The sequence below is a fragment of the Salmo trutta genome, chromosome 5 (assembly GCF_901001165.1).
Source record: "Salmo trutta chromosome 5, fSalTru1.1, whole genome shotgun sequence".
NCBI classification, from domain to species: Eukaryota; Metazoa; Chordata; class Actinopteri; order Salmoniformes; family Salmonidae; genus Salmo; species Salmo trutta.
In genome coordinates this window covers 65,090,010-65,112,933 of record NC_042961.1, presented here as the reverse complement: position 1 = coordinate 65,112,933, position 22,924 = coordinate 65,090,010, and the positions used below count along the sequence as shown (strand labels likewise).

General features: G+C 43.4%; 1 protein-coding gene and 1 long non-coding RNA gene across 7 annotated transcripts in view; one reads left to right on the top strand and one right to left on the bottom strand.

The window, feature by feature from the left end:
* The window catches only part of LOC115194768 (Fc receptor-like protein 5), a 342,937-nt gene that overhangs the window by 184,085 nt on the left and 135,928 nt on the right, over nucleotides 1-22,924 (top strand). The window lies entirely within an intron of this gene.
* On the bottom strand, nucleotides 461-9,176 carry LOC115194811 (uncharacterized). Its single transcript, XR_003878507.1, has 3 exons — nucleotides 9,063-9,176; nucleotides 8,815-8,903; nucleotides 461-698 (listed from the first exon to the last, which is right to left on the bottom strand). It is a non-coding gene; the product is annotated as an uncharacterized LOC115194811 (long non-coding RNA).

Below are 22,924 nucleotides of genomic sequence, written 5' to 3'. Positions count from 1 at the left end.
TCTGATCCTAGATCTGTGGTTAGGGACAACTTCTATTTAAAGGATCATCCATGTCTGCAGCCAGGGAATGTAATAGATGTATCACAGTGTACAGTATTACACCATTACAACACATGGAGCACTGCCATCTAGTGGACAAATCAGGACACATGGAGCGCTGCCATCTAGTGGACAGATCAGGATACAACACATGGAGCACTGCCATCTAGTGGACAGATCAGGATACAACACATGGAGCACTGCCATCTAGTGGACAGATCATGATACAACATATGGAGCACTGCCATCTAGTGGACAGATCAATACAATTTCCATTTTTACATAAACAATTAGAATATAAAACACATTGAAGCCTTTACATCATTCATCATGGACATAACACTACAACATTCCTTCTGTTAGTAGTAATGAAGCCTTTACATCATTCATCATGGACATAACTTTTACAACTGATACTGTCAGCTGGTTCCAGTCAGTGGTGTCTGTATGTTGTCATGATAAACTGACTCTAACTCTGTTGATGGACGTCAAGGCTGCAGAGTCTAAAGATAAGTGTGTTGGTGTGAAAAGGGAAGGAGTGAGAGAGAAGATAAGAGAAAGGAGAAGTAAAGAGATGGACTGACAGGGTTGTGGTTATTCACCGCTGCTGAAGAGAGCATCTTTTTCCACCCACCATGATGTTCTGATGAACAGGGTCACTAGGTAAAGAGAGAGGAGAGCGAGATGAGTGAGGGACAGAGGAGCTGATCCAGTCTACTGCAGTGGAGAACTCCAACACCACAGGAACAGTTATACAACAAAGTATGTGTGTGTGTGTGTGTGTGTGTGTGTGTGTGTGTGTGTGTGTGTGTGTGTGTGTGTGTGTGTGTGTGTGTGTGTGTGTGTGTGTGTGTGTGTGTGTGTGTGTGTGTGTGTGTGTGTGTGTGATCAACTGATCTGATAAGTCTATGTGCGGGGTGGAGACAGCCTCTATTTTTACTAATGCTTTCAGTTGTAAGGACATTTGGCTTGGTGACTTTGGGTATTTTGGTTATCATGTTATACTGTTTAAATGTCAGCCACCAGATCAGAGCACCATGTTATACTGTTTAAATGTCAGCCACCAGACCAGAGCATCATCTTATACTGTTTAAATGTCAGCCACCAGACCACAGCATCATGTTATACTGTTTAAATGTCAGCCACCAGACCAGAGCATCATGTTATACTGTTTAAATGTCAGCCACCAGACGACAGCATCATGTTATACTGTTTAAATGTCAGCCACCAGACCAGAGCATCATGTTATACTGTTTAAATGTCAGCAACCAGACCAGAGCATCATGCTATACTGTTTAAATGTCAGCCACCAGACCAGAACATCATGTTAAACTGTTTAAATGTCGGCCACCAGACCAGAGCATCATGTTATACTGTTTAAATGTCAGCCACCAGACCAGAGCATCATGTTATACTGTTTAAATGTCAGCCACCAGACCAGAGCATCATGCTATACTGTTTAAACAATATCGTAACCGCCATCGATAAGAAAAAATACTGTGCTGCCGTCTTCATCGACCTGGCCAAAGCTTTCGACTCTGTCAATCACCACATCCTCATCGGTAGACTCAATAGTCTTGGTTTCTCAAATGATTGCATCGCCTGGTTCACCAACTACTTCTCAGATAGAGTTCAGTGTGTCAAATCGGAGGGCCTGTTGTCCGGACCTCTGGCAGTCTCTATGGGGGTGCCACAGGGTTCAATTCTTGGGCCAACTTTTTTCTCTGTATACACCAAAGATGTCGCTCTTGCTGCTGGTGAGTCTCTGATCCACCTCTACGCAGACGACACCATTCTGTATACTTCTGGCCCTTCTTTGGACACTGTGTTAACAACCCTCCAGACGAGCTTCAAAGCCATACAACTCTCCTTACGTGGCCTCCAACTGCTCCTAAATACAAGTAAAACTAAATGCATGATCTTCAACCGATCGCTGCCTGCACCTGCCCGCATCACTTCTCTGGACGGTTCTGACTTAGAATATGTGGACAACTACAAATACCTAGGTGTCTGGTTAGACTGTAAACTCTCCTTCCAGACTCACATCAAACATCTCCAATCCAAAGTTAAATCTAGAATTGGCTTCCTATTTCGCAACAAAGCATCCTTCACTCATGCTGCCAAACATACCCTCGTTAAACTGACCATCCTACCGATCCTCGACTTCGGCGATGTCATTTACAAAATAGCCTCCAATACCCTACTCAACAAACTGGATGCAGTCTATCACAGTGCCATCCGTTTTGTCACCAAAACCCCATATACTACCCACCACTGCGACCTGTACGCTCTCGTTGGCTGGCCTTCGCTTCGCAATCGTCGCCAAACCCACTGGCTCCAGGTCATCTACAAGACCCTGCTAGGTAAAGTCCCCCCTTATCTCCGCTCACTGGTCACCATAGCAGCACCCACCTGTAGCACGCGCTCCAGCAGGTATATCTCTCTGGTCACCCCCGAGACCAATTCCTCCTTTGGCCGTCTCTCCTTCCAGTTCTCTGCTGCCAATGACTGGAACAAACTACAAAAATCTCTGAAACTGGAAACACTTATCTCCCTCACTAGCTTTAAGCACCAGCTGTCAGAGTAGCTCCCAGATCACTGCACCTGTACATAGCCCATCTATAATTTAGCCCAAACAACTACCTCTTCCCCTACTGTATTTATTTATTTTATTTATTTTGCTCCTTTGCACCCCATTATTTATTTCTACTTTGCACTCTCTTCTACTACAAATCTACCATTCCAGTGTTTTACTTGCTATATTGTATTTACTTTACCACCATGGCCTTTTTTTTGCCTTTACCTCCCTTATCTCACCTCATTTGCTCACATTGTACATAGACTTATTTTTCTACTGCATTATTGACTGTATGTTTGTTTTACTCCATGTGTAACTCTGTGTTGTTGTATGTTGTTGAACTGCTTTGCTTTATCTTGGCCAGGTCGCAATTGTAAATGAGAACTTGTTCTCAACTTGCCTACCTGGTTAAATAAAGGTGAAATAAAAAATAAATGAAATAAATAAAAAGGGGCTTTCTACTGGGCCCACCCATAACCACGGCCATACTATAGACCTGGTTATTAACAAGGGGCTTTCTACTGGGCCCACCCATAACCAAACCAATACTCTGGACCTGGTTATTACCAAGTGGCTTTCTACTGGGCCCACCCATAACCACAGCCATACTGTGGACATGCTTATTACCAAGGGGCTTTCTACTGGGCCCACCCATAACCACAGCCATACTCTGGACCTGGTTATTACCAAGTAGCTTTCTACTGGACCCACCCATAACCACAGCCATACTCTGGACCTGGTTATTACCAAGGGGCTTTCTACTGGGCCCACCCATAACCACAGCCATACTCTGGACCTGGTTATTGCCAAGGGGCTTTCTACTGGGCCCAGCCATAACCACAGCCATACTCTGGACATGGTTATTACCAAGGGGCTTTCTACTGGGCCCACCCATAACCACAGCCATACTCTGGACCTGGTTATTACCAAGGGGCTTTCTACTGGGCCCACCCATAACCACAGCCATACTCTGAACCTGGTTATTACCAAGGGGCTTTCTACTGGGCCCACCCATAACCACAGCCATACTCTGGATCTAGTTTTTACCAAGGGGCTTTCTACTGGGCCCACCCATAACCACAGCCATACTCTGGACCTGGTTATTGCCAAGGGCCTTTCTACTGGGCCCAGCCATAACCACAGCCATACTCTGGACCTGGTTATTGCCAAGGGGCTTTCTACTGGGCCCAGCCATAACCACAGCCATACTCTGGACCTGGTTATTACCAAGGGGCTTTCTACTGGGCCCAGCCATAACCACAGCCACTTTCTATTGACATATCCTCTATTGTTGATGTTGCTTCATCTGATCGCTACTTGTCATGGTTGTAAAGGAGTGGACCAAAGCGCAGCGTGTGTGTCGTTCCACATTTTATTATCACTGTGAAACTATGCAAGACATATAAATAAACAAAACAACAAACCGTGACGAAGAGGTGCAACATACACTCAAAACAATCTCCCACAAACCCAGGTGGGAAAAACAACTACTTAAGTATGATCCCCAATTAGAGACAACGATGACCAGCTGCCTCTAATTGGAGATCATACCAAAAAACACCAACATAGAAAAACAGAAACTAGAACATACCAACATAGAAAATCTAAACTAGACAAAACTCCATCACGCCCTGACATACTCTACCATAGAAAATAAAAGCTGCTATGGTCAGGACGTGACACCACTGAGGATTTATACTAGCTTGTTGCCAGTCCAAACGTTAATTAAATAAAAACATTGTAAATTAACTTCTATGGGAAACGTGGGACGTCAGCATCCCACTCTTTTCAACAGCCAGTGGAATCGCGTGGCGCGAAATACAAATACCTAAAAAATGCTATAACTTCAATTTCTCAAACATATGACTATTTTACACCATTTTAAAGATAAGACTCTCGTTAAGAAAATATTTTGCCTCCAAAAATCCCGGTGAATCAGCACAACAAATGAAAAAATACTATTCATAAACCTTGATCAAATATTAAACTGTTATTCAAAGAATTATAGATTAACATCTCCTGAATGCAATCGCGTTGACAGATTTCAAAATAACTTTACTGGGAAGGCACACTTTGCAATAATCTGAGTACTGTGCTCAGGAAAAAACAGCAGGCAATTATAGACACCGGCCATCTTGGAGTCATCTAAACGCATAAATAGCATTATAAATATTCACTTACCTTTAATAATCTTCATCAGAAGGCACTTCCAGAAATCCCAGGTCCACAAAAAATGTTGGTTTGTTTGATAAAGTTTATGATTTATGTCCAAATAACTCCATGTTGTTCGTGCGTTCTGTAGGCTACTCAAAATGTAGGGCGTGCGAGGGAAACAGTGATGACAAAAGTCAGAAAAAGTTATATTTACGTTCGTTCAAACATGTCAAACATTGTATAGCATGAATCTTTAGGTCCTTGAGAACGTGAAACTTTAGTAATAGTCCAACCGGACGTTTGCATTGCCTTCAAAAACGTTATGGAACGCAGGGGATTTCTCACATGAACGCACCCTATGAACTGATGTGATTTTCAGGGCACCTGCTTACCAGCATTCTCCTTCGGTCTGTGTTTACCGCAAAAGGCTCAAACTACTTCCTAAGACTGTTGACATCTAGTGGAAGCCTTAGGAAGTGCTATTTCAGTCCTAACTCACTGTGTGTCAGAAAGGCAAGGACTTGAGAAAACTACAGGAACAAGATTTTCATTTCCTGCTTGGAATCTTCTCAGGGTTTTGCCTGCCATGTGAGTTCTGTTATACTCACAGACACCATTCAAACAGTTTTAGAAACTTTAGAGTGCTTTCTATACAAATATACTAATTATATGCATATTCTCGTTTCTGGAAAAGAGTAGTAAGCAGTTTAAATCGGGTATGTTTTTTATCCGGCTGTGAAAACACTGCCCCCTAGCCCAGACAGGTTAACCTGTTAGGGTATAGGGGGCAGTATTTTCACGGCTGGATAAAAAAATGTACCCGATTTAATCTGGTTACTAATCCTACCCAGTAACTAGAATATGCATATACTTATTATATATGGATAGAAAACACCCTAAAGTTTCTAAAACTGTTTGAATGGTGTCTGTGAGTATAACAGAACTCATTTGGCAGGCAAAACCCTGAGACAGATTCTGACAGGAAGTGGATACCTGATGTGTTGAATTGACTTTAAGCCTATGCCATTGAAAAACAAAGGGGCTGAGGAATGTTTTGGCACTTCCTATTGCTTCCACTAGATGTCACCAGCCTTTACAAAGTGTTTTGAGTCTTCTACTCTGAGATCTGACTGAACAAGAGCCATGGAACGGTGATAGCCCATTAGACACCTGGCGTGCGAGTTCATGTTGGGTACTCTCGTTCCAATACGGTTTAAAAGAGAACGCAATCGTCCGCCTTAAATTTTATTCATGTTCTGGTTAAAAAAGGCACTAATGATTTATGCGATACAACGTTTGACATGTTTGAACGAACGTAAATATATTTTTTCCGTTCGTGAAGTGAAGTGAAGTCCGGCTGGCTTAGATCATGTGCTAACAACACAGAGCTTTTTGGACATAAATTATGAGCTTTTTTGAACAAAACTACATTCGTTATGGACCTGGGATTCCTGGAAGTGACATCTGATGAAGACAATCAAAAGGTAATGGATTATTTACATAGTATTTTCGATTTTAGATCTCTCCAACATGGCGGTTAGTCTGTATCGCAAAGCGTATTTTTCTGGGCGCAGTGCCCCGATTATTGCAAAGTGTGATTTCCCAGTAAGGTTATTTTTAAATCTGGCAAGTCGATTGCGTTCAAGAGACGTAAATCTATAATTCTTTGAATGACAATATAATATTTTACCAATGTTTTCTAATATTAATTAATTATTTTGTTGTCATGACTTGACAGCCGGTTATTGGAGGGAAACGATTTCCTGAACATCAACGCCATAGTAAAACGCTGTTTTTGGATATAAATATGAACTTGATAGAACTAAAAATGCATGCATTGTCTAACATAATGTCCTAGGAGTGTCATCTGATGGAGATTGTAAAAGGTTAGTGCATAATTTTAGCTGATTTTATGGTTTTGGTGACGCCTGTCTTTGAATTGACAATACATTACACACAGCTATTGTCAATGTACTCTCCTAACATAACCTAACTTTATGCTTTCGCCGTAAAACCTTTTTGAAATCGGACAATGTGGTTAGATTAAGGAGATGTTTATCTTTCAAAGGGTGTAAGTTAGTTGTATGTTTGAGAAATTTGAATTTTGACATTTATTTGGTTTCAAATTTGCCGCTCTTGAAATGCACCTGCTGTTGATAGGGTGCGCCACGGGTGGCACGCTTGCGTCCCACATAGCCCCAAGAAGTTAACATCACACGCCATTGTAAAATGCTGTTTTTGGATATAAATATGAACTTGATAGAACAAAAAATGCATGTATTGTCTAACATAATGTCCTTGGAGTGTCATCTGATGAAGATTGTCAAAGGTTAGTGCATAATTTTAGCTGGTTTTCTGCTTTTGGTGACGCCTGTCCTTGTATTGAAAATGGCTGTGTAATGTTTTGTCAATGTACTGTCCTAACATAATCTAACTTTATGCTTTCGCCGTAAAGCCTTTTTGAAATCGGACAACGTGGTTAGATTAAGGAGATGTTTATCTTTCAAATGGTGTAAAATAGTTGTATGTTTGAGAAATTTGAATTATGAGATTTTGTTGTTTTCAAATTTGGCGCTCTGATATTTCACTGGTTGTTGATAGTGTGTACCGCGGGTGGGACACTAGCTGTTGATAGTGTGTACCGCGGGTGGGACGCTAGCTGTTGATAGTGTGTACCGCGGGTGGGATGCTAGCTGTTGATAGTGTGTACCGCGGGTGGGACGCTAGCTGTTGATAGTGTGTACCGCGGGTGGGACGCTAGCTGTTGATAGTGTGTACCGCGGGTGGGACGCTAACGTCCCATGTTGCCCATAGAAGTTACAGTCCCAGAACGCCGTGTCAGCGGCCATTGACCACGTTAACAGAACCTTGGTAGAGGTGAGGGCAGACAGGGGGGACACCAGGGTGCTGTAACCCCGGTTGAAGTGGTGATAGAAGTTGGCGTTGCAGCTGCACCCTGGACGTAGGCTGGGGCTTATCCACCACCGCTTTCACCTTTTCGGGATCCATCTTGACGCTCCCAGCAGAGATGATGTAGCCCAGAAAGGGAATGGTGGAGCGATGGAACTCACACATTCCGTCTCAACGAATAACTGGTTCTCCAGAAGGTGCTAGAGAACCTGCCGGATCACGTGTTCTTGGGGGGCGCGAGAGAAGACGAGGATGTCATCAATGGTACTCATCAGGAATCGTGGAGAGATCCGGAACCACCTCCGAGACACCGTAGGTTGATGGAAGTGGTGTTATGGGTGACCCGACCTATAGAGTCCAGCACTCTAAAGGAGAGGGGTTGAGTGGGGATGTTCAGCTTGGAAGCCAGTGTGGAGTCCAAAAAGCTCTCATCGGCTCCAGTGTCAACGAGGACCCAGAGAGATCTGGATTGGTTACCCCCACAGCAGAATGGCATGAAAAGGGATGCGAGTAAGGGAAACAGAAAAGTTCTCCATTTGGCCCACCAGTGAGCCTGGTCTTTTATCGGGCATGAGGACACAAAATGACCAAAAGTCCCGCAGTACAGGCAGATCCTTGTGCTGATCTGGTGTTGCCATTCCACTGCCCAGCCCTGCATCGTTGCATGGGCTCGGGAAACAGTGGGATGGCATTATCCAAGGGGATAATGGGGAAGATGGGCGACACATGGTGGGGGGTGGAGACAAGCACAAAGACAGGTGAAACACATGAGGGTGTGACAATAACAGTACCTGTGGTGTTGGAGTATTATACAGTATTACAGTACCTGTGGTGTTATTCAGTACTACAGTTACTGTGGTGTTATAGTGTTCTACAGTATTACAGTACCTGTGGTGTTATGGTGTTATACAGTATTACAGTACCTGTGGTGTTATAGTGTTATACAGTATTACAGTACCTGTGGTGTTATAGTGTTATACAGTACTACAGTACCTGTGGTGTTATAGTGTTATACAGTACTACAGTACCTGTGGTGTTATAGTGTTATACAGTATTACAGTACCTGTGGTGTTATAGTGTTATACAGTATTACAGTACCTGTGGTGTTATAGTGTTATTCAGTACTACAGTACCTGTGGTGTTGAATACTCATATACATGGCTGTATGTTAGAGTGTTATACAGTACTACAGTCTTCACTGCAGAGGAGATTCGATCAGCTCCTGGAGACGAGACAATGGGTTTTAGACATAAATACATTGTACTTTGTGTGTGTCTCTGTGTGTCTCTGTGTGTACATGTGTATCTCTCCTTCTCTTAGACTGTATCTCTCCTTCTCCTGGGTTCTGGGTCCTGTGTGATTCTGACGTCAGCATACGTACCATTTCTGGGTTTAGCTGCTACCTCTTTGTTCCTCTTGCAGAACAGGACCAGTAGAATGATCAGAGAGATGGAGAGAGCAGCCACCAACCCAGAGACAGACAGCGGGAGGAGGAGAGAGGTGGTAGGAGAGAGGGGGGGAGGAGAGGGGGATGAGGGGGGACGAGGGAGGGGGGAGGTAGATCCCCTAACTTGAAAAACACAAGAAATAGAGTAAATAAAAAAACAGTAAATAGTTAGAATCACTGGATTCTACCCACACACGACACTGGACTCTACCCACACAATACACTGGAAACGACCCACACACAACACTGGAATTTACCAACAGTACAATGGGCTCTACCCACACTACACTGGACTCTACCCACACACTACACTGGACTATACTCACACTACACTGGACTCTACCCACACAATACACTGGATTCTACCCACACACTACACTGGACTCTACCCACACAATACACTGGACTCTACCCACACAATACACTGGACTCTACCCACACACTACACTGAATTCTACCCACACACTACACTGGACTCTACTCACACAATACACTGGATTCTACCCACACACTACACTGGACTCTACCCACACTACACTGGACTCTACCCACACAACACTGGACTCCACCCACACACTACACTGGACTCTACCCATACACTACACTGGATTCTACCCACACACTACACTGGACTCTACTCACACAATACACTGGACTCTACCCACACAATACACTGGAAACGACCCACAAACAACACAGGACTCTACCCACACAATACACTGGATTCTACCCACACACTACACTGGACTCTACCCACACTACCCTGGATTCTACCCACACACTACACTGGACTCTACCCTTACAATACACTGGAATCTACCCACACTACACTGGAGTCTACCCACACTATACTGGACTCTACCCACACACTGCGCTGGATTCTACCCACACTTCACTGGACTCTACCCACACAATACACTGGACTCTACCCACACACTACACTCTACCCACAAACTACACTGGACTCTACTTACACACTACACTGGATGCTACCCACACACTACACTGGACTCTACCCACACACTACACTGGACTCTACCCACACAATACACTGGATTAAACCCACACACTACACTGGACGCTACCCACACACTACACTGGACTCTACCCACACACTACACTGGATTAAACCCACACACTACACTGGACTCTACCCACACACTACACTGGACTCTACCCTCACACTACACTGGACTCTACCCACACTACCCTTGACTCTACCCACACTACACTGGATTCTACCCACACACTACACTGGACTCTACCCACACACTACACTGGATTAAACCCACACACTACGCTGGACTCTACCCACACACTACACTGGACTCTACCCACACACTACACTGGATTAAACCCACACACTACACTGGACTCTACCCACACACTACACTGGACTCTACCCACACACTACACTGGACTCTACCCTCACACTACACTGGATTCTACCCACACATTATACTGGACTCTACCCACACACTACACTGGACTCTACCCACAGACTACACTGGACTCTACCCACACAATACACTGGACTCTACCCTCACTACACTGGACTCTTCCCACAAACTACACTGGACTCTACCCACACAATACACTGGACTCTACACACACTACACTGGACTCTTCCCACACACAATACACTGGACTCTACCCACACAATACACTGGACTCTACCCTCACTACACTGGACTCTTCCCACACACTACACTGGACTCTACCCACACAATACACTGGACTCTACCCTCACTACACTGGACTCTACCCTCACTACACTGGACTCTTCCCACAAACTACACTGGACTCTACTCACACAATACACTGGACTCTACCCACACTACACTCTACCCACACTACACTGGACTCTACCCACACTACACTGGACTCTACCCACAACACACTTGACTCTACTAACAAATTTCACTGGACACTACTAACAAATTACACTGGACTCTACCCACACTACCCTCGACTCTACACACACTACACTGGACTCTACCCACACACTACATATGCTCATACACATATTGACACCGCACATTGTATCACATTGACTCAGTACTGATAAACCTTGTATATTGCCTTGTTGTTATTGTTTTTGTGTTACTATTTCATTTTATATTTGCCAAATATTTTTCTTACATTTAAACTCTGAATTGTTGTAAATGGCCTCGTCAGTAATCATTTCAGTGTAACCTCTACACCTGTTGTATTCGTCACATGTGACCAAAACACATTTTTTCAAATTTATTTGGCAACCACAACCATTCGTACCAAAAAAGCATTTATTGAAATTAATTGAGAGAGAGAGAGAGAGAGAGAGAGGGAGAGGAGGGAAAGAGAGAGAGAGGGAGAGGAGGGAAAGAGAGAGGGAGAGAGGGAGATGGTGTCAGACTATCACTACCCTATTGTAATACTGCAGACCTGATTACTATTATAGAACAGGTGATGAATATAGAGAAATGTTATTTTTATAGAACAGGTGATGAATATAGAGAAATGCTACTATTATAGAACAGGTGATGAATATAGATAAATGTTACTATTATAGAACAGGTGGTGAATATAGATAAATGTACTAACCTCCACCTTGTCCGAGGCTACAGTATACCAGTGTACTCAACAGCACTGAAACACACAGAGAGAACTATCACTATGGTACATGATGTAAACACTGAAACACACATAGAGAACTATCACTATGGTACATGATGTAAACACTGAAACACACAGAGAGAACGATCACTATGGTACATGATGTAAACACTGAAACACACAGAGAGAACTATCACTATGGTACATAATGTAAACACTGAAACACACAGAGAGAACGATCACTATGGTACATGATGTAAACACTGAAACACACAGAGAGAACTATCACTATGGTACATGATGTAAACACTGAGCTGAATCACAGATATTCATTTCTATATTTATGCATTTCTGTGCCAATATAATTAAGATAATGCAAACATCCCCATCAAAGTCCTTCATTTGAAGAGAGAAGAGATCTGTTTTTAAATGGGCTGCGTCTCAATACACCACATCTCCTATGTTGGACTTCCTCATCTGCAGTGGAAAGTATGTTTTGCTCTACGAGTCTCAAGGGATTCATCTGAAGTCAGTACCGCAACTTCTATCTGTACCGACTGAACCGTTTGGGCTATAAACTAATATGACCCCACTATGGAAAGGGGAGACTCAGCTACAAACTAATATGACCCCACTATGGAAAGAGGAGACTCAGATACAAACTAATATGACCCCACTATGGAAAGAGGAGACTCAGATACAAACTAATATGACCCCACTATGGAAAGAGGAGACTCTCAGCTACAAACTAATATGACCCCACTATAGAAAGGGGAGACTCTCAGATACAAACTATATGACCCCACTATGGAAAGAGGAGACTCTACGACCCACAAGTCTCATGGGACTCGTCTAAGGGTAACCCATGGTAACCCATACAAATGAAGTGAATATACAAATATATTTCCTTATCTTTCTTATATCTCGTAGATATAGGACAGACTCTCCAAAACCTTATTGCTTATGAAAACATTTTTGACTGTATTGTTTGCCATTTCTGAATGCGTTATTCAATGCACAGGTGTAGTAGTAGTAGAGGCCAAATTAAATATTTATCAAATCATATTTATTTAAAAAAATATATACAGACAGGGGTCCTGAAATTCAAAATTATCCATGCTAGACCATCTAAAACAATTCTACATGTTAGCTTACTAGAACCACACTTTTTAGAGGATATATTAAACCATACAGATATTAAACTATATAGATACTAAACTATATAGATATTAAACCATATAGATATTAACCATATATATATTAAATTATATCTAAACATTGAACCGTATATATATTAAACCATTTAGATAATATTCAACTCACAGAGTAGAAGACAGGTGCGTTCCATCTCAACGTGTCGATCACTAACTGTATCTAAACTCTAGTGACTTGTAGCCTGTCCATCCCCCCACCCACCTCTCCTCTCTACCCATCTATACTTCCTCTTGAGAAGGACTGAGAGGTGTGAAAGATGTGTGTGTGTGTGAGAGAGAGAGAGAGAGATAGAGAGAGAGACGTAATGTCTTTATTCTTTTGGAACTTCTGTGAGTGTAATGTTTACTGTTCATTTTTTTTGTTTATTTCACTTTTGTATATTATTTACCTCACTTGCTTTGGCAATGTTAACATATGTTTCCCATGCCAATAAAGCCCATTGAATTGATCGATAGATACAGAGAGATAGGGGAGAGAGGGGAAAGAGAGAGTGAGGGAGATAGATACATACAGAAGGAGAGAGAGAGAGATAGGGAGATACATACAGAGAGACAGAGACAAAGAGCGCGACAGAGAGAGAGAGAGAGAGATGGAGACAGAGAGACACAGCTGCATGTGAGCTCACACATTTTTCAGCATGTTTTTACAAAAAGATAGATTTAGAGTTAGATAAACCTGGATTTTTCCACAAGGACATATACAGGATACTACCCTCCACAACATAACATTCACTCCAAATCAAAACTCCAAACCTACAACCTGATTTTGGACAAAACTACCTGGAAGGATTCAAAGATTCTTATTTCCAAGATTTACAGCAAATGGTCTGGCAAACAAACAACAGAAACCTGAAACACCATCCAACCTGGAACTGAGTGAGTCATGTTCAGTCTGTAGTCCAACCTGGAACTGAGTGAGTCATGTTCAGTCTGTAGTCCAACCTGGAACTGAGTGAGTCATGTTCAGTGTGAAGTCCAACCTGGAACTGAGTGAGTCATGTTCAGTCTGTAGTCCAACCTGGAACTGAGGATGCGGCCTGTTGTCCAGCCCTTTGTCCATGTCACGTCCTGACCAGCAGAGGGAGTAAGTATAGGTTTTGGTCAGGGCGTGGCAGAGGGAGTTATGTTTTGTATGTGTATCTATGTTCTGTCTAGGTTGGGTTGTTCTATGTATAGTTAATTGGGGTGGACTCCCAATTGAAGGCAGGTGTGTTGTGTTGCCTTTGATTGGGAGTCCTATATTAGTAGGGTGCGTTTGTCTGTGTGATTGTGGGTAATTGTTTGTGAGCACTGCGTTTATCGAGCCTGCTACACTGTCTAGTCGTGAGTACTGTTTATTGGTTTTTTTTCTCTGTGGATGCTTTCTGAGTTTAAATAAAAAAGATGAGTATCCACATACCCGCTGCATTTTGGTCCTCCCTTCAACACCACGACGAAATCTGTGACAGTCCACTGATCTCCACGGATGGCTGTCAGCATGGTTATATGCTCTGCAAAAACACATTCACGTTTTTACTACACAATTATCGATTTTATTACACAGTATGCCTACACATTGATAGGCTATATATATACTGCTAAAAAAAATAAAGGGAACACTTAAACAACACATCCTAGATCTGAATGAAAGAAATAATCTTATTAAATACTTTTTTCTTTACATAGTTGAATGTGCTGACAACAAAATCACACAAAAATAATCAATGGAAATCCAATTTATCAGCCCATGGAGGTCTGGATTTGGAGTCACACTCAAAATGAAAGTGGAAAACCACACTACAGGCTGATCCAACTTTGATGTAATGTCCTTAAAACAAGTCAAAATGAGGCTCAGTAGTGTGTGTGGCCTCCACGTGCCCGTATGACCTCCCTACAACGCCTGGGCATGCTCCTGATGAGGTGGACAGTCCTGGACAGTCTGTGGTGCAACGTGGCATTGGTGGATGGAGCGAGACATGATGTCCCAGATGTGCTCAATTGGATTCAGGTCTGGGGAACGGGCGGGCCAGTCCATAGCATCAATGCCTTCCTCTTGCAGGAACTGCTGACACACTCCAGCCACATGAGGTCTAGCATTTTCTTGCATTAGGAGGAACCCAGGGCCAACCGCACCAGCATATGGTCTCACAAGGGGTCTGAGGATCTCATCTCGGTACCTAATGGCAGTCAGGCTACCTCTGGCGAGCACATGGAGGGCTGTGCGGCCCCCCAAAGAAATGCCACGCCACACCATGACTGACCCACCGCCAAACCGGTCATGCTGGAGGATGTTGCAGGCAGCAGAACATTCTCCACGGCGTCTCCAGACTCACATCTGTCACATCTGTCACGTGCTCAGTGTGAACCTGCTTTCATCTGTGAAGAGCACAGGGCGCCAGTGGCGAATTTGCCAATCTTGGTGTTCTCTGGCAAATGCCAAACGTCCTGCACTGTGTTGGGCTGTAAGCCCAACCCCCACCTGTGGACATCGGGCCCTCATACCACCCTCATGGAGTCTGTTTCTGACCATTTGAGCAGACACATGCACATTTGTGGCCTGCTGGAGGTCATTTTGCAGGGCTCTGGCAGTGCTTCTCCTGCTCCTCCTTGCACAAAGGCGGAGGTAGTGGTCCTGCTGCTGGGTTGTTGCCCTCCTACGGCCTCCTCCACGTCTCCTGATGTACTGGCCTGTCTCCTGGTAGCGCCTCCATGCTCTGTACACTACGCTGACAGACACAGCAAACCTTCTTGCCACAGCTCGCATTGATGTGCCATCCTGGAAAAGCTGCACTACCTGAGCCACTTGTGTGGGTTGTAGACTCCGTCTCATGCTACCGCTAGAGTGAAAGCACCGCCAGCATTCAAAAGTGACCAAAACATCAGCCAGGAAGCATAGGAACTGAGAAGTGGTCTGTGGTCCCCACCTGCAGAACCACTCCTTTATTGGGGGTGTCTTGCTAATTGCCTATAATTTCCACCTGTTGTCTATTCCATTTGCACAACAGCATGTGAAATTTATTGTCAATCAGTGTTGCTTCCTAAGTGGACAGTTTGATTTCACAGAAGTGTGATTGACTTGGAGTTACATTGTGTTGTTTAAGTGTTCCATTTATTTTTTTGAGCAGTGTATATTTTTTTAAAGAGTACAATGACAGAGAGCTGTTTGGCATCTGTGTTGGCTCTAAGACCATTTACCACTTTAACTAAGGCTGTTTCTGTGCTGTGGTGGGCACCAAAACTAGATTGGATTTTTTTTTAAATACAGTTGGCAATTAAAAAATAATTTAGCTGTTGGAACACCAACTAATCCAGAATTCTCCTTAAGAGGAGATTGGCCGATAACTTCCAAGAGCTGAAGAATCTAGATTACCTTTCTTCAGAAGGGGAACTACCATAGCAGTTTTTAGTGCAGTGGGGAAAGTTCCCGTCAACAGGGAGTGATTAACAATAGCTAGCACTTCTTCAGATATGCAATTAAAAACTGTTTTGAAGAAGGTGGTGAGGATAGGATGGAGAAGGCATGTGGAAGGTCAAGTTGTGATATTAATTTCTTGAGTCTGTGTCAACCAGGGAAGATAAATCCAGAGTGTCTTTGTGTGGTAGGCTAGTACACATATCATCAAACTTCTCATCAGGTCTTGACTGATACCCAATCTAATGTTGAATCTTATCTCTGAAATATGCTGCAAACTCATCAAACTTACATGTGGAGTTCTCATAGGTTTGCGGAGGTAGGATTTATCAGGCCATCAATGGTGGAGTAGAGCACTCTCTAATTATTCTGATTATTGGTGATCAAGTTAGTAAAATGAGCCCATCTGGCATTTCTAATGGCCTTGTTATATATGATGCTCTCTCAGAATATCATAATGGACCTTTCATCCAATTCCACTCTGTCTTTCTGCAGTTTCTCTTTAATTTATTAGTTTCCTCAGTCATCCAAGGGGCTCTCCGTTTGGATGTGTCCTTTTTCAACTTTACTGGATCTATGGCATCAATGGTTGCCCTTAATTTGCTACTAAAGTTGTCAACTAAATCACCACAAGAGGAAGGCAGAATAGGTGGTGGAGTATTGTTCATTAACTCAATAAAATCTGTAGCAACATCAGACGTAAGATATCGTTTCTTAATAATGCGTTCAGTATTACCCTGTGCTATGGACCAGAAGGTAGTAAACATCCCCAGTGGTGATCAGATAAAGCAACATCAACAATAGAGGATATGTCAATAGAAAGCCCCTTGGTAATAACCAGGTCCAGAGTATGGCTGTGGTTATGGGTGGGCCCAGTAGAAAGCCCCTTGGTAATAACCAGGTCCAGAGTATGGCTGTGGTTATGGGTGGGCCCAGTAGAAAGCCCCTTGGTAATAACCAGGTCCAGAGTATGGCTGTGGTTATGGGTGGGTCCAGTAGAAAGCCCCTTGGTAATAACCAGGTCCAGAGTATGGCTGTGGTTATGGGTGGGCCCAGTAGAAAGCCCCTTGGTAATAAGCATGTCCACAGTATGGCTGTGGTTGTGGGTGGGCCCAGTAGAAAGCCACTTGGTAATAACCAGGTCCAGAGTATTGGTTTGGTTATGGGTGGGCCCAGTAGAAAGCCCCTTGTTAATAACCAGGTCTATAGTATGGCCGTGGTTATGGGTGGGCCCAGTAGAAAGCCCCTTTTTATTTATTTCATTTATTTTTTATTTCACCTTTATTTAACCAGGTAGGCAAGTTGAGAACAAGTTCTCATTTACAATTGCGACCTGGCCAAGATAAAGCAAAGCAGTTCAACAACATACAACAACACAGAGTTACACATGGAGTAAAACAAACATACAGTCAATAATGCAGTAGAAAAATAAGTCTATGTACAATGTGAGCAAATGAGGTGAGATAAGGGAGGTAAAGGCAAAAAAAAGGCCATGGTGGTAAAGTAAATACAATATAGCAAGTAAAACACTGGAATGGTAGATTTGTAGTAGAAGAGAGTGCAAAGTAGAAATAAATAATGGGGTGCAAAGGAGCAAAATAAATAAAATAAATAAATACAGTAGGGGAAGAGGTAGTTGTTTGGGCTAAATTATAGATGGGCTATGTACAGGTGCAGTGATCTGGGAGCTACTCTGACAGCTGGTGCTTAAAGCTAGTGAGGGAGATAAGTGTTTCCAGTTTCAGAGATTTTTGTAGTTTGTTCCAGTCATTGGCAGCAGAGAACTGGAAGGAGAGACGGCCAAAGGAGGAATTGGTCTCGGGGGTGACCAGAGAGATATACCTGCTGGAGCGCGTGCTACAGGTGGGTGCTGCTATGGTGACCAGTGAGCGGAGATAAGGGGGGACTTTACCTAGCAGGGTCTTGTAGATGACCTCGAGCCAGTGGGTTTGGCGACGATTACGAAGCGAAGGCCAGCCAACGAGAGCGTACAGGTCGCAGTGGTGGGTAGTATATGGGGTTTTGGTGACAAAACAGATGGCACTGTGATAGACTGCATCCAGTTTGTTGAGTAGGGTATTGGAGGCTATTTTGTAAATGACATCGCCGAAGTCGAGGATCGGTAGGATGGTCAGTTTAACGAGGGTATGTTTGGCAGCATGAGTGAAGGATGCTTTGTTGCGAAATAGGAAGCCAATTCTAGATTTAACTTTGGATTGAAGATGTTTGATGTGAGTCTGGAAGGAGAGTTTACAGTCTAACCAGACACCTAGGTATTTGTAGTTGTCCACATATTCTAAGTCAGAACCGTCCAGAGAAGTGATGCGGGCAGGTGCAGGCAGCGATCGGTTGAAGATCATGCATTTAGTTTTACTTGTATTTAGGAGCAGTTGGAGGCCACGTAAGGAGAGTTGTATGGCATTGAAGCTCGTCTGGAGGGTTGTTAACACAGTGTCCAAAGAAGGGCCAGAAGTATACAGAATGGTGTCGTCTGCGTAGAGGTGGATCAGAGACTCACCAGCAGCAAGAGCGACATCTTTGGTGTATACAGAGAAAAAAGTTGGCCCAAGAATTGAACCCTGTGGCACCCCCATAGAGACTGCCAGAGGTCCGGACAACAGGCCCTCCGATTTGACACACTGAACTCTATCTGAGAAGTAGTTGGTGAACCAGGCGATGCAATCATTTGAGAAACCAAGGCTATTGAGTCTACCGATGAGGATGTGGTGATTGACAGAGTCGAAAGCTTTGGCCAGGTCAATGAATACGGCAGCACAGTATTGTTTCTTATCGATGGCGGTTACGATATCGTTTAAACAGTATAGCATGATGCTCTGGTCTGGTGGCTGACATTTAAACAGTATAACATGATGCTCTGGTCTGGTGGCTGACATTTAAACAGTATAACATGATGCTCTGGTCTGGTGGCTGACATTTAAACAGTATAACATGATGCTCTGGTCTGGTGCCCGACATTTAAACAGTTTAACATGATGTTCTGGTCTGGTGGCTGACATTTAAACAGTTTAACATGATGTTCTGGTCTGGTTGCTGACATTTAAACAGTATAACATTGTGCTCTGGTCTGGTGGCTGATATTTAAACAGTATAACATGATGCTCTGGTCTGGTGGCTGACATTTAAACAGTATAACATGATGCTGTGGTCTGGTGGCTGATATTTAAACAGTATAACATGATGCTCTGGTCTGGTGGCTGACATTTAAACAGTATAACATGATGCTCTCATCTGGTGGCTGACATTTAAACAGTATAACATGATGCCCAAAATACCCAAAGTCACCAAGCCAAATGTCCTTACAACTGAAAGCATTAGTAAAAATAGAGGCTGTCTCCACCCCGCACATAGACTTATCAGATCAGTTGATCACACACACACACACACACACACACACACACACACACACACACACACACACACACACACACACACACACACACACACACACACACACACACACACACACACACACACACACACACATACTTTGTTGTATAACTGTTCCTGTGGTGTTGGAGTTCTCCACTGCAGTAGACTGGATCAGCTCCTCTGTCCCTCACTCATCTCGCTCTCCTCTCTCTTTACCTAGTGACCCTGTTCATCAGAACATCATGGTGGGTGGAAAAAGATGCTCTCTTCAGCAGCGGTGAATAACCACAACCCTGTCAGTCCATCTCTTTACTTCTCCTTTCTCTTATCTTCTCTCTCACTCCTTCCCTTTTCACACCAACACACTTATCTTTAGACTCTGCAGCCTTGACGTCCATCAACAGAGTTAGAGTCAGTTTATCATGACAACATACAGACACCACTGACTGGAACCAGCTGACAGTATCAGTTGTAAAAGTTATGTCCATGATGAATGATGTAAAGGCTTCATTACTACTAACAGAAGGAAAGTTGTAGTGTTATGTCCATGATGAATGATGTAAAGGCTTCAATGTGTTTTATATTCTAATTGTTTATGTAAAAATGGAAATTGTATTGATCTGTCCGCTAGATGGCAGTGCTCCATGTGTTGTATCCTGATCTGTCCACTAGATGGCAGTGCTCCATGTGTTGTATCCTGATCTGTCCACTAGATGGCAGTGCTCCATGTGTTGTATCCTGATCTGTCCACTAGATGGCAGCGCTCCATGTGTCCTGATTTGTCCACTAGATGGCAGTGCTCCATGTGTTGTAATGGTGTAATACTGTACACTGTGATACATCTATTACATTCCCTGGCTGCAGACATGGATGATCCTTTAAATAGAAGTTGTCCCTAACCACAGATCTAGGATCAGATTACTCTATCTCCAATTCTGAAGCCATGCTATCAAATCAAATAACATTGGGCCGTACGCACTACCCTCTCTACCCTTCTGATGCTATCAAATTAAATAACATTGTATTTGTCACATGCGCCGAATACAACAGGTGTAGACCGTGAAATATTTACTTACAAGCCCCTAACCAACAATGTAGTTCAAGAAATAGAGTTAAGAAAATATTTACTAAATGAACGAAAGTAAAAAAGATAATATAAAGTAACACAACAAAATTACATAACAATAACAAGGCTATATACAGGGGGTGCCGGTACCAAGTCAATATGTGGGGATACAGGTTAGACGTGGTCATTTGTACATGTAGGTAGGGAAGCTTGCCTTCAGTAATGTACTGGGACGTACGCACTACCCTCTGTAGTGCCTTGCGGTTGGAGGCCGATCAGCTACCATACCAGGCGGTGATGCAACCGGTCAGGATGCTCTCGATGGTTAAGCTGTAGAACTTTTTGAGGATCTGGGGACCCATGCCAATCTTTTCAGTCTCCTGAGGGGGAAAAGATGTTGTCGTTCCCTCTTCACAACTGTCTTGGTGTGTTTGGACTATGATAGTTTGTTGGTGATGTGGACACCAAGGAACTTGAAACTCTCCACCCGCTGCTCTACAGCCCTGTCGATGTGAATGGGGGCCTGTTCGGCCCTCCTTTTCCTATAGTCTACGATCATCTCCTTTGTCTTGCTCACATTGAGGGAGAGGTTGTTGTCCCAGCAACACACTGCAGGTCTCTGACCTCCTCCCTATAGGCTGTCTCATCATTGTTGGTGATCAGGCCTACCACTGTTGTGTCGTCAGCAAACTTAATGATGGTTGTTAGGGGACCGTAAAACAGCAGCCATTCTCCTCTCCTGACACCGACAACAGTGTCTGCTCAGTGTTTATGGAAACAGTGTTGATTTTTGTGTTGTGACAAGATAGAGGTGGTATTCAACCTTGTTTTCTTCAGAGTTCCCAGTTGTCTTGAAAGCACCATAAATCCAGAGAATGCCAGACTTTGATGACAAAGTTTGATGAGAAAATTTGCCCACAAGAAGGACCGCTGTGCCACCTCCAAAAATGTTTTGAATGCTGTATACTGTAGCTAAGAAAGCCATCCTACGTGTATGTTGGGTCGTAAGCTGTTTGTTAGTAGCCCATGTTCCTCACCCAAATAATTGTGTCTCTTTCCCCCTCATAATTTAGCCTACTGTTCTGACTTGGTGGTGCACATGTAGCCCACAGCCTGTTTTAGAGAAATGCCATCATCAAATATAGTAAGAGCTTTCATTGTCTGCTTATATGCCCCCTTTTTATATCCTACGGTTCTGACTTGGTGTACAGGTATAATACTGTAAGAACGGCCCATGTTCTGAATTCTGTCGCTGTACATTTCAAAAGTGCTGAACAAATAATTAAATTGACAACATCCGTCTCAGCTCACTCATTGTCCAAATCAAAAATACAACTACCTCTTATCCACTCATCGTTCCCTTATGCCATAGTTTGTTCATCTCAATTGTCAGTAGAAACCACATTTGTTTTAACCAGTCAGCCATATCAGCTATGTTTTTAAAAAGGCAGTTAATGAGGCTGAATGAACTGTTTTGCTGCCACTGAGGCTCAGGGGTAGTGGTGGTAAGGAGTCACTCCATTGTGCTGAAAAGAAGGCTCTGCTGTTGTAGATTTATGTAGGCCTAAATAGTTTGTGTGCAGCGTTTGTCACCGTTAGAGTGCAATTAATGTATTGTTTAGTGTTGTGTTGTGTAGTGGCTTTGTTGGCATGAATCGAATAAAAATGTCCTTGCCCCACCAAGATTTACAGCTAAAATCACCACTGGACAACAAGTAGGCTCTAGTATATATTTCAATTTACAACAACTTGGGATTTGCCAAGAACATTGATCATATAAAATAAATGTGACTTTCACTGTCAGTTGTTGACTAGATAGGTGTGAGCAGTATGGCAGAAATGACTGAGGGCTGTAGGGGAAACCTGGAATGGAGTATTTAGAAGATACTCAAGGCCCTGGGGGCTGTAGGGGAAACCTGGAATGGAGCATTTAGAAGATACTCAAGGTCCTGGGGGCTGTAGGGGAAACCGGGAATGGATCATTTAGAAGATACTCAAGGCCCTGGGGATTGTAGGGGGAACCTGGAATGGAGCATTTAGAAGATACTCAAGGCCCTGGGGGCTGTAGGGGAAACCTGGAATGGAGCATTTAGAAGATACTCAAGGCCCTGGGGGCTGTAGGGGGAACCTGGAATGGAGC